This window comes from Elephas maximus, chromosome 3 (genome assembly GCF_024166365.1).
Source record: "Elephas maximus indicus isolate mEleMax1 chromosome 3, mEleMax1 primary haplotype, whole genome shotgun sequence".
NCBI lineage: Eukaryota > Metazoa > Chordata > Mammalia > Proboscidea > Elephantidae > Elephas > Elephas maximus.
In genome coordinates, this window is record NC_064821.1 from 113,137,224 (window position 1) to 113,149,883 (window position 12,660).

At 40.7% G+C, this 12,660-nt stretch overlaps 1 protein-coding gene across 1 annotated transcript in view; it reads left to right on the plus strand.

Annotated features, from left to right (window-relative positions):
- Positions 1-12,660, plus strand: part of IL23R (interleukin 23 receptor) — a 74,948-nt gene that overhangs the window by 41,918 nt on the left and 20,370 nt on the right. The gene's annotated exons all lie outside the window — the stretch shown is intronic.

Consider the following 12,660-nt stretch of genomic DNA (forward strand, 5'->3'; position numbering starts at 1 on the left):
TTCCTAAATACCACATTGCTAGTGGATTGTTGTTGTTTAAAGTGCCATGGAGTCGGTTCTGACTCACAGCAACCATGCCTACGACAGAACCAAACACTGCCCAGTCCTGCGCCATCCTCGCAATCCTTGTTATGCTTGAGCCCATTGTTGTAGTGACTGTGTCAATCCATCTCATTGAGGGTCTTCCTCTTTTTCGCTAACCCTCTCCTTACCAAACATAATATCTTTCTCCAGGGACTGGTCCCTCCTGGTAAGTTCACAGTACATGAGATGTAGTCTTGCCATCTTTGCTTCTAAGAAGCATTCTGGTTGTACTTCTTCCAAGACAGATTTGTTCGTTCTTTTGGCAGTCTATGGTATATTTAGTATTCTTCTCCAACACCACAATTCAAAGATGTCAGCTCTTCTTCATTGTCCAGCTTTCACATGCATATGAGGCAATTGAAAACACCATGAGTTGGATCAGGTGTACCTTAGTCCTCAAAGTGACATCTTTGCTTTTTTAACACTTTGAAGAGGTCTTTTGCAGCAGATTTGCCCAATATAATGTGTCATTTGATTTCTTGACTTCCATGGTGTTGATTGTGGGTCCAAGTAAAATGAAATCCTTGACAAGTTCAATCTTTTCTCCATTTATCGTGATGTTGCTTATTGGTCCAGTTGTGAGGATTTTTGTTTTCTCTATGTTGAGGTGCAATCCATACTGAAGGCTGTCTTTGATCTTCATCAGGAAGTGCTTCAAGTCTTCTTCACTTTCAGCAAGCAAGGTTGTGTCATCTGCATAATGCAGGTCGTTAATGAGTCTTCCGCCAATTCTGATGCCCCATTCTTCTTCATATAGTCCAGCTTCCTGGATCATTATTACTAGTGGGCAGTAGTACCCAAATTAGGACACAAGTTTTCTTACTCGAGATGCTGTGCATTTTCCCCACAAACTCCACAGCAGTCTCCCCACTTTTTAAAAAAAAATTACATCAAAGTCAAGGAATAGCTTAATAAATATGTTCAACAGATTAACTATAGGACCACAAATCTCATCTTTAAAGATAGAAGTCTTAAACCTCAGCTATAAGGGATAGGAACATCACAACTATTCTACAACAAATCTAAATTTAAAGTCTTTGTTGGTTTCCCAAGGGGAGGGGAAGGAATTAATTTAAGGGAAAAAATCCTAGTTAAAATAAAATGCCCCTGAAAAGTTGCATCTATTCAAATCAGCATGTTGCCTAAGAAGAACTATAAACTATTCTCTTGGTGCAAATTCTTCTGTAAGACACTTTATATGAGAAACACTGTAAGTGTGTTAGAGAAAGTTGTCGTTAGGTGCCCTCAAGTCGATTCTGACTCATAGTGACCCTATATGACAGAGTAGAACTGCCCAATAGGGTTTCCTAGGATATAATCTTTATGGAAGAAGATCCCCAGGTCTTTTCTTCCGTGGAGCCGCTGGCGGGTTCAAACCATTGGCCTTTCCCTTAACCATTGTGTCCCCAGGGCTTCTGTAGAGAAAGTACTAGTATTAAATCTTCCTAAAAATTACCTGTTTTTAAAAGCAATGGAATTGTGTAATTCTAAAACCTATAAATAACTGCTATTTACATTGTAATAAATGCACTAGTTTTTTATGCACTTTTTTTCAGTTCATGAATGCGCTAAAATTTAACAGTTTCCCTATTTAAGCAAGTTCTAGGCTGTTTCCATTTCTTTCACTATAAATAAACTTCTTTAAACAGTTTTGTATATAAACTCTCCTTATTTCTTTAGGCCCAAAGAAGAATTTTTGGATCAAGGGTTAAGCACGTTTTAAGATGCTTAATTCATGTAGCCAAATTGCTTTATAATAAATCTATAATTTCAATTGTTTTTTTTTAATATCCATGAAAAGACAGTTATTCATTTAGTCATTCATCAAATATTTATCTAACCTCTACCATGTGCCAGGCTTTGCTAGGTGTTTGCAGAATCTCAGTGAGCAAAGGAGACAAAGTTCCTTGCCTTCTAGACTCTTAATTCCAGACAAGACGTACAATAAAAAAACAAACATCATAAATAAATGTATTACGCAACATGATAACTAAAGATATAAATAAGAACAGTAAAAGCCAAGCCTCATAAATGAAGTTTGAATTGCTTCATAATTGAAAAAATAAAAAGATACAAGATCTGTAATATTTTAGTTAACTTGTTTGATAATGAGCCTTTTTGGCCAGCCAAACTTGCCTGGTAACAAAAGATTTTTTATAAAGAAGCACAGCCCGGAAAACAATGCTCCTTCCATGCAAGAAATTACCTTTTATTTTTTTTAATGTTTATGTGTGTACCACTGAATTGATTCATCTCAAAATTATGTGGTTTCGAAATGATGCCCCTCAAGCTGCAGGGCAAACCATGAAGTAGATATGGCTTGTCCTTCCGGCCCCCAGCACTCTTCTGTATTGCTTTCCCTTTGCATAGTATCTTCCTTGACCTTTAAAAACCTGGTCTCGAAAGGAAATCAAACAAATTCATAAAGAAAAAAACCCATTGCCATTGAGTTAATTCCGACTTCATAGCGACCCCATAGGACAGAGCAGAACTGCTGCGTAGTTTCCAAGGAGCTCCTGGTGATATTCAAACTGCCAGCCTTTTGGATAGCAACCATAGAATCTTAACCACTATGCCACCAGGGTTTCCAATTCATTCATACCAAAACCAAAAACCAAACCCAGTGCCGTCTAGTCGATTCCGACTCATAGCAACCCTACAGGACAGAGTAGAACTGCCCCATAGAGTTTCCAAGGAGTGCCTGGCAGATTTGAACTTCCAGCCCTTTGGTTAGCAGCTGTAGCACTTAACCACTACGTCACCAGGGTTTCCAATTCATTCATGGTAAGGGTTAAATGACTTACAAGACTTACTCCCTTTTCCTTCCTTAATGTATTTACATTTAAATGGAAAACACAATCTTATATTAAAAAAGAAAGAAAAAAATCAGTCTCTCAGAAGATAATGTCAGCCTTTAGGAAATGCACAGGGGAAGTTTCTCTGGGGTAGGAAACTCATATATCCTGGTATAATAGCAAGTGGCCAATTATATAACTAACCCCAGGGTCATTTCAGGATAATACATAATATTGTGGTGATTGTTGTTGTTGTTGGGTGCCATCGAGCCAATTTTAACTCAGTGACTCCATGTTACAGAGAACTGCTCCGTAGGGATGTTTTAGGCTGTACTCTTTACAGGAGCAGATTGCCAGGCCTTTCTCCTGTGGAGACACTGGTTGGGTTCAAACCACCAACTTTTCAGTTAGCAGCTGAACACTTAACTGTTGTGCCAATAGAGCTCTTTATAAATAATATTAAACCAAAACCAAGCCCATTGCCATCAAGTCAATTCCGACTCATAGTGACCCTATAGGACAGAGTAGAATTGCCCCATGGGTTTTCCAAGGAGCAGCTAGTGTATTCAAATGGCCAACCTTTTGGTTACCAGCCATAGTTCTTAACTACTGTGCCATCAGGGCCCCATAAATAATATTAAAAAAAAAAAATTTTTTTTTTTTTTTTTTTTTAGCTAACATATATTAGCTTACTACATATTGGGCATAGTGATAAGCAATTTACACATGAATTGTCCTTTACTTATCACTACAATCCTATAAACCCATTTCCTTTGAGTCAATTCTGATTGATAGCAGTCATATAAAAGGAGTCTAATTATTATTCCTACCATGCAGATGAAGAATTTAAGGCCCAGGGAGATTAAGCAGTTTTGCCAAATGTTACAAAGCTGGCATAACCCAGGCCGTGAGATTCTAGCACCCACACTCTATAGCTCTACCGGTCTCTTCCCTAAGAGACCTAGAAGAGTCGTGTGACAGCCCCCCACTCCCTTGGCCACCTAACCAAATTCTCCTCTACACGTTAGCTAATAATAAAACGAGGTGAAAAAAAAGAAACATTTTTTTAAATTCAGTGTTTGTTATTAAAATTCAAATGCATGAGAAAAAGAGAACTATAAGATGTTATCAACTGTTTCTCCTTTGGCATGTGTTAGGGTAATGGGAATGAAATCATAGGGCCCCAGAAATCTTGGGATGGGATAGGAAAGGGGCTGCCTGAGATGACGATAAAGTATAGACGGAGAAGATGGCCTTGCCCAAGACAGGACCACCCCAGGGCCACTCATATTGTGTTTTTCTAGCTGACACTGTCCAGTAAAATGTCTAGAAACCAGGGTTTCTCAGAGTAAGGCCTGTGGACCTCTGTGTTAGTTAATAGTTGAGTACTAGTTGAAAATGCAGTGATGTTTCTGCAAGTGAAATGCTCTAGAGGTCCGACACACCCTTTAAGAGGGCAAAGTGTCATGGAAGGACAGCAGAGAGCGTGGACAGTAACTGGGGCCAGAGAGGAGGAGGCCTGATCACCTAAACACCCATGGTATCCTCTTAGTAATGGTGATTTGGGGGTGGGGGGGGAGGGGAAGAAAAGGGCAGAAACCTGAGAATCTCAGCCCTTTATTTCTTGCACTATTGGGTCACCTCTCTGCTTCCTCTTCCTCCTGCCCACTGCTTCGTGAGTCACTGACCACCCCAGTCTACCTCAGAACACAGGATCCCTGAAAGCTCAGGATGCGAGACTGTAGCCCCAGTAGACCATCGCATCACACATTTCCCCTGCCTGCTGAGACCCTCCCTGCTTCTGGACGTGAGGTTTCAGGCGAAGGTCTGAGAACCACTGAGTGCTGCTGACGTTTCAGTCTAGCCCACCAAACTTGATAGAAAACAAAATAGTGGCCTGCTAGCAGATTCTGGCTCATGGTGACCCCACGTGTGCAGAATAGAACTATTCCACAGGGTTTTCAAGGCTGTGGCCTTTTGGAAGCAGATCATCAGGCCTTTCTTCCTAGGTGCCTCTGGGTGGGTTTGAACTGCCAACCTTTGTTTAGCAGTTGGGCACTTAACCGTTTCTGCCATGCAGGGACTCCCCAACCTTGACAGTCACTGTCAACATTTCTGGGGTCTTCAGACAATAACAAAAGAGCCCCAAAGGGGAAAAGAGAATTTATCAATGTAGAAAACCAACACTGAAAATGGGGAAGTCAGTTCCCTAGATTCTCTACTGCCATATAAAAAGTAAAACAATGGCTTCTAGGCAGGGGTGTTTCTCAGTTCTGCACAGCAATACAGATTCCGTTGTCATGAGGAAAATGCACAGGCTCTCTAATCCCTTTAATGAGAAGTCAGAGACCTGAGGGAAGGGCAGTCACATTTCATAATGACTAATTAACTTGCCCAAATTGCTGCTTGCAGTAGAAAAGTTTCCCAGAAAAGTCACATTATTCTTTTTTGACAATTCTTCAGAGGCAGGCAAGTATGAACAAGATATTAAACATTTTATTGTGTTCTCACAAAATACTATTGCATTACCAATGCAGATTCTTGTTAGATTTTCAGGATTTCTAAGCTGAGAAATTTCTTTAGCAACTAAAAAAAAAGACAAGTCAAACGATGATTCATTTAGTGGATTATAGCATCATCCTTGAATATTGGGGATAGCAGGGTGTGCATACACATATTCAAGGAATTGTCTTCATGCTTATATTCCTGGGCTGTAAGTATGTGGCAAGTGTAGTGAGAAGAAAGTAAGAAATATACTCACAGCCAATGTATTGTCAAAGAGAAAGAAGTACGAGGAGGAAAAGGTAAGAAGCAGCAGCCCACCCATCCAGGAGATTTTCCTAAGTGACATGGCCCACACAGAACTGAGGATCTGATGTCCAGGTGCACCAAAGTCTCACGTGCAAGAATGAGCAAGAATGAGAATGAGCAGCTTCCAAGTTTTACCTAGTGATCTAGGATTCTTCAAAAGTACAGGTTTGTTTCCAACCATAGGATGTCCCTGTTCCTGAGTCACAACTGTCCAGTGGACACTTCCTATTTTTAGTTTCCCGGTACCAAGACATACTTCTTTGTGGGTTTCCTAAAATAGGTAAGAGGCATGTAGGGCTTCCCCTTGTGCAAGCCTTAGTGGGGCAGATGTTCCCTCTATCCACAGCCAACAATTAGCTATAAGCAGATGACTTAAGCCTAGCCAGAAAAAAAAAAGTTATGTCATTGGAACTAAAAAAAAAAATATAGGTGGTATAAAATATTATACAAATTAGATGGTGGCATCCAGAACACACTTTTGAAAAATTCCGTCATTTGTAATTAGAGATTTGTGATTCACCCATACCAAGGTGTATTATAAATCTGTAGATTCTGAGTTTCTAAACAATGGTAAACAGTCACACAGTGTTCTTTGAAAGTCTAATCATTTTAGACTCTTCATCCTGGCCAATTAATCTTCTTCAGGTTTTGTCCCCCATAGTCTGCCAGTGTTCTATAGAATGAAAAACAATTCAGAAGAGTACCACAATCTTTCTGAGGTTTGAAGTCCACTAACAGAGAACAAAGATGATGTTTTTTCATAAGGAAGAAATAATGTCTTGTATTAGCTTTCCATTGCTGCTGTAACAAATTGCCACAATCGCTTTCTACCCTGACACACAGGAGGTCTCCGTAAGTTGGAATCGACCTGAGGACAACTGGTTTTAGTGGCTTAAAACAGCACAAGTTTATTCTTTTACACTTTTGGAAGTGAGAAATCCAAAACCTGTCTTACTGGGCTGAAAGCAAGGTGACAGCAGGGCTGCATTCCTTCTGGAGGCTCTAGGGGAAAATCTATTCTCTCGCCTTTTCCAGCTTCTAGAGGTGCCTGTATTTCTCTGCTTGTGGTTCCATCCTTTATGTTCAAAGCCAACGGTGTATTTTCTTCCATTCTCTGTCTCTCTGACTCTGATCTCCTGTTCCCCTTCTTTGAAGACCCTTGTGATTTCATTTGGTCCTCCAGACAATCCAGGATAGTCTCTTCATCTAAAGACACTTAATTACACCTACAAAGTCTCTTTTGCCATATAAGCTAACATAGTCACAGGTTCCAGAGATTAGGACATGGATATTTCGGGGGGCCGTTATTCTGCCTACCACTTCTCCCCAGCCCATACCTACCACCTACAACTACAAGTTTTGCTAGACAGGGTGATTAAGTGCAAGCAATAGAAATCAAATCTGGCTATTTTAAGCAGAAAGGGAATTATTGGAAAGATAGCTGAAAATCAGTAGGAAGGCTGGAGACCCTGGGAGGATACAAGAGAGAGCAGGAGCCAGAGCCACCTTTGCACTAAGGTGCCAAAATCACACCTGAAGAAGAACCTGTTGAGGACTTTGCAGCTGGCACTGTGGTCACTGCCACTGCCAGCTCTGTGTACTGGACACAACCACTGGAGCTGCCGTTACCAGACCCTGGATCCAGCTGCTGCAACCATATTGGATTCTAAGTGGTTTCCTGAAGCTGTGTGTCATGTCCTCCACATTCAGAGTCTGGGAGTGGCGTACAGGAAACTAAAAATAGCAAGTGTCCGCTGGACAGTTGTGACTCAGGAACAGAGACATCCTATGCTTGAAAACAAACCTGCACTTTTGAAGAATCCTAGATCTCTAGGTAAAACTTGGAAGCTGTTCATTCTCATTCTTGCTCATTCTTGCATGTGAGACTTTGGTGCACTTGGACATCAGATCCTCAGTTCTGTGTGGGCCATGTCACTTAGGAAAATCTCCTGGATGGGTGGGCTGCTGCTTCTACCTTTTCCTCCTCGTACTTCTTTCTCTTTGACAATATGTTGGCTGAGTATATTCTTACTTTCTTCTCCCTACACTTACCACGTACTTACAGCCCAGGAATATAAGCATGAAGACAATTCCTTGAATATGTGTATGCACACCCTGCTATCCCCAGTATACAAGGATGATGCTATAATCCAATAAATGAATCATTATTTGACTTGTCTTTCGAGGAGTGGTAATGATTTTGTTCTGACCTATCCTTTTCTCTGCCCTAGGCTTCTGGTGCAATTTGAGATGTGTGGCAATTGTCTTTGCCCGTGCCAACTGACATGAACTAGGGTTAAACCTTTGCCCTTGGCCCGAAATGTTGAATTCCAACCACAGAGCTAAACTGGCCTTAAATGCTGTGAAACAACTGAATCATTAAAGGATGGAGATCAGAGAGAAACCAAAAGGAGATGTCTGTGTTTTAAGAAAAATATGACAGAAAAAAAAATCCAATAATTTGAAAAACAAGTCTTTTGACTATTTTAATATGACTCCTCTTGAATATCTAGAAGCTTCTAAAGGAAGGGTCTAGAAAGGTCCATGTGTCAGCTCTGATCAAAGCCTTTATGATGCGGGCTTTGATTAGTGTGGCTTTGACAGCAGTGTTGGCAAGGGTGAAAGTCAATAAAGAAGCCTTATAAAAGCCTATACCCTATGGCCCAGTAGTTACACTTAGAGAAATATAGCCTTAGGAAATAATCAGAGATATGGAAAGGAAATTTATATACAATGATATTCATCCAAAAGTTAATTTTGAAAGCAAGAATTTGGAAACAACCTGGAAGTCCAACAATAGTAATAGCTAATACTAGCCAGAATGCTCCTTAGAAGTGAGGATGGTGAGACTTGTCTCACATACTTTGGACCTGTTATCAGGAGGGACCAATCGCTGGAGAAGGACATCATGCTTGGTAAAGTAGAAGGTCAGGGAAAAAGAGGAAGGCCCTCAATGAGTGGATTGACACAGTGGCTGCAACAATGGGCTCAAGCGTAACAATGATTGTGGGGATGGTGCACATCCAGGTAGTGTTTGGTTCTCTTGTACATATAGAGTTGCTGTGAGTCAGAAATGACCCGATGGCACCTAACAACCACAAAACAATGATGATTTTGAGCAACTTTTAATAAAGTGAGAGATTGCTTGTGATATAATATTGAATGAAAAACACCATCTCAACTGGGGTACAAGCATACACAGAAGACTTAACAAGTATAAAAAATGACTTTTTTCTAGTTTGCAAATAGAAAATGTATTTTCTTCTCCATACTCTTCTGTACTTTTCAAATATCCTACAGTTAGCATGCATTGCTTACACAATCCAGGAAAACAGTTGGTTCTGAGAGGAAAATAATACAGGCTAGAAGATTCTGAGAATCAGTTCTAAATGGGTTAGCTCCGTCACAGCCCATAGTAGTGGGGAATGGAGCCTTGCAAGGCCATGTAGCTCTGACATACAGTGGCCAGCCCTTGGAGTAGCAATGGTTTCAGTCTCTGTCTGAAGGAGGCTGTTTGCAGGGCTGACTATGCCACCCCACCCTGAGCCTTTCAGCTGTGGAAGTGAAGTTATTAATTAACGGGGCCAGTGACCTGAACAAAGTAAGTGCCAGAACCAGTTGGAAATGTTCACTCTTCAACCTCCTAGTTGGATGACCTTGGGCAAGGTATTTATTCTTTCTACGCCTTTGCTCCCTCATTCATGAAATGAGGGCAATGTTATCTACCTGACTGAGCTGTTGTGAGGATTTAGTGAGAGAAGGCGTGTAAGTCTACTACATTACCTGGAGCGTACTTAAAGCCAGTTGCCATCAAGTCGACAGCAACTCATGGCAACCCCATCTGTGTCAGAGGAGAACTGTGCTCTGTAGAGTTTTCAGTGGCTAATTTTTTGGTAGTAGATTGCCAGGGCTTTCTTCTAGAGTGCCTCTGGATGGACCTCAACCTCCAGCCTTTGGGTTAGTAGCTGAAGAGTGTTACCCATTTGCTCCACCCAGGGACTCTGGAACATATTTCCAAACGAAACAAAAACTGTTGCTCTTGAGTCGTTTCCGACTCATAGGGACCCTGTAGGACAGAGTAGAATTGCCCCCAGCAGTTTCCAAGACTATAAATCTTTACAGAAGCTGACTGCCACATCTTTCTCCAGTGGAGCGGCTGGTGGGTTCAAACTGCAACCTTTCGGTTAGCATCCGAGTGCTTAACCACTGCGCCACCAGGGCTCCGGAACATAGTGCTCAATAAATGGTCAATTAAAAAGAAAAATGCAGCACCCTTTGCTCCATGGTTGACGCAGAATGAAGAGGTGGAGGAGACTGACTTGGCACCATCCGTAAGATACAGATGGAACATACTACTGTTAAAGTCAGGACCTATTGAACCATTTTGGTTAAATTAGACTGGTATTTGGAGTGGGCCAAAGAATGTAGTTAACATTTTGGTTCTAAGTTTTGTTCAAGAATAAAAAACTACGTTTCTTGTTTGAAACCACTCTAAATTCCCTACAAACATTGTCTAATGCTAACTCTAAAAGCCAGTGTCAATGTGTGTAATTATATAAAAGTTCTTACCAAATGAGAGATGGTATGGATTTTCTGAGTATACTCAAGTTTGTGCTGTGAGGGTACTAGGCATAAGTTTAACATTCGGTTGCAGGGATGGAATTGTCTCATTGTGGGCATAACACTACAGACATTAAACAAATAATGCAAGTATCATGAAGGTTTTCTAGCCCGTTAGGCTATTTTTTTTTTTTAGGCTATATGCTATTGATTAGAGCTGATGTAAACAATGTTTTTCAGTGGTAAAGGTTCTGTGTGTGTGCGTGTGGTTCTGTTTGTGAATGTTTTTATATGTTAAAATACTCTAAGAAAAATACTAATAGAGGGTAGGTGGTCGTGCTTATTGTTAGCTGCTGTCAAGTCAACCTCTGACTGAAGGCGACCCCATGCACGACAGAGTGAAAAGCTGCCCGGTCTTGCACTGTCCCCATGGTCAGTTGCAGTCTGGACCATTGTGATCCATAGGGTTTCAGTGGCTGGCTTTGGAAGTAGATTGCCAGGCCTTTCTCCCTAGGTGTGTAAGTTAAGGGGATGAGATGAGATATGGTTCTTTTTCTCTCCTTGTTTTTCCCCCAGGTAATTTTCTTTTCTGTATTATAATTACTGCTTTTATAATGAAGAATGCCAAGTGTGATTTAAAAAGAAATAACCTAGCCACTTGGTGGCAGTATGCTATGAAGAATATAGTCTATATGGCTTCTTTTCAGTCCTGTGCTTAAAAAATTTGTCACTGACTCAATTTCTCCTCTGGCAATTTTGTTTATAAGTTATCTCAATTCAATTATCTGGTTCTTTGTGAAATTACCCTCTGATAATTAAGCATCTCTTTCAAATGACTTTAATTTAATTTAAATTAACACGCCTGGTCAATTTGAAATTATGGTAACAGACTAAAAAGGAAGATTGTGTTTATTCCCTAAGCAGACTAATAAAACCCTAGTCAGATGTGAAAATTATTTTTATGTGATGCAAATTAATAACTGAAGTTTCACTGACAAAGAACCACCTGTAGTTTATACAACAGAATTAACCGGTAGGGTCATTATGAGTCAGAATCGACTCAAAGGCGGTAGGTTTTTTTATGGTGGTGCAGTGGTTAAGTATTCAGTTGCTAATCAGAAGGTCGGCAGCTTAAGCCCACCAGCCGCTCTGTTGGAGAAAGATGTGGCAGCCTGCTTCTGTAGAGATTTACAGCCTTGGAAACCCTGTAGGGCAGTTCTACTCTGTCCTATAGGGTCACTGCGCGTCAGAATCGACTTGATGGCAGTGAGTTTTTTTTTTTTTTTAAGCCAACAGAACCATATAAATCAAACCCAAACCCACTGCCAACGAGTCGATACTGACACAATAGGACACAGCAGAGCTGCCCCAAGGGTTTCCAAGGCTGTAAATCTTTACAGAAGCAGACTGCCACATCTTTCTCCCATTGGGCAGCTGGTGGGTTCGAAGGGCCAACCTTCCAGTTAGCAGCCAAGTGCTTAACCACTGCACCACCAGAGTTCCCTACAGAATCATATATTACCTTTTAATGAAAATTTGAAAAATTCATTTTAAAATAATAAAAGCGAAAACAAAAATAATCCAGCAGCACATGCTGTAAACCCAAAATGTTGTCAAATTGAAAATCATGTTACATTAGGATGTAATATATTTATTCTTAAAATTTCAAAATAATGTAGATGCAGACTCCTGCCTGAGCCCCCTGAGAACGAACAGGAGCCTATAAAATACCAATTTAGATGAATGAACCCGGCTGTTGGCCAGGAGGGCATAACTTTGATCCCTCAGAACATGGACCTGGGGAGCAAAAACCAAAAAAATCAAACCCGTTGCCATTGGGTCAATTCCGACTCAGGGACAGAGAAGAATTGCCCCATAGGGTTTCCAAGGAGTGCCTGGTGGATTTAAACTGCCGACCTATCAGCCGCAGCTTTTAACCACTATGCCACCAGGAAGCAAAAGAGGCTTAGAAGAGCATTGAGAAGCCAAAAAGGATTTCTGATTTGTCACAAGTTCACGGTGAAACATTTTTCCCTTGCTGTAGAAAAGGCAGAATAAAAACATAGGAAAGAACTTTTGCCTTTTTTCTCATGGTTTCATCTTCTACAATCCCCTACCCATTGTTCTTAGGAAACTAGCTTTCAATTGAGCAGTGCCTGAACCCAGATCAGCCTTTTAAAAAAATTTCCAAAGACCTAGAGGAACTTTTTTATGGAGAAGGTCTGATCTTTTTCTCAAAGAGAGTTGCCTGGGCCACAGGGCTTATTATACAAGCCTGTGATATCTCGGTGGCAATTAAGGACACCTCAAGTTGTTGATTTTTCCCTGTCCCCAAAAGTAATTTAAAAAACAAAACAAAAAGTAGCATTTGAACACTGAAATCAGACTGACTAAATAAATACATAGGCTC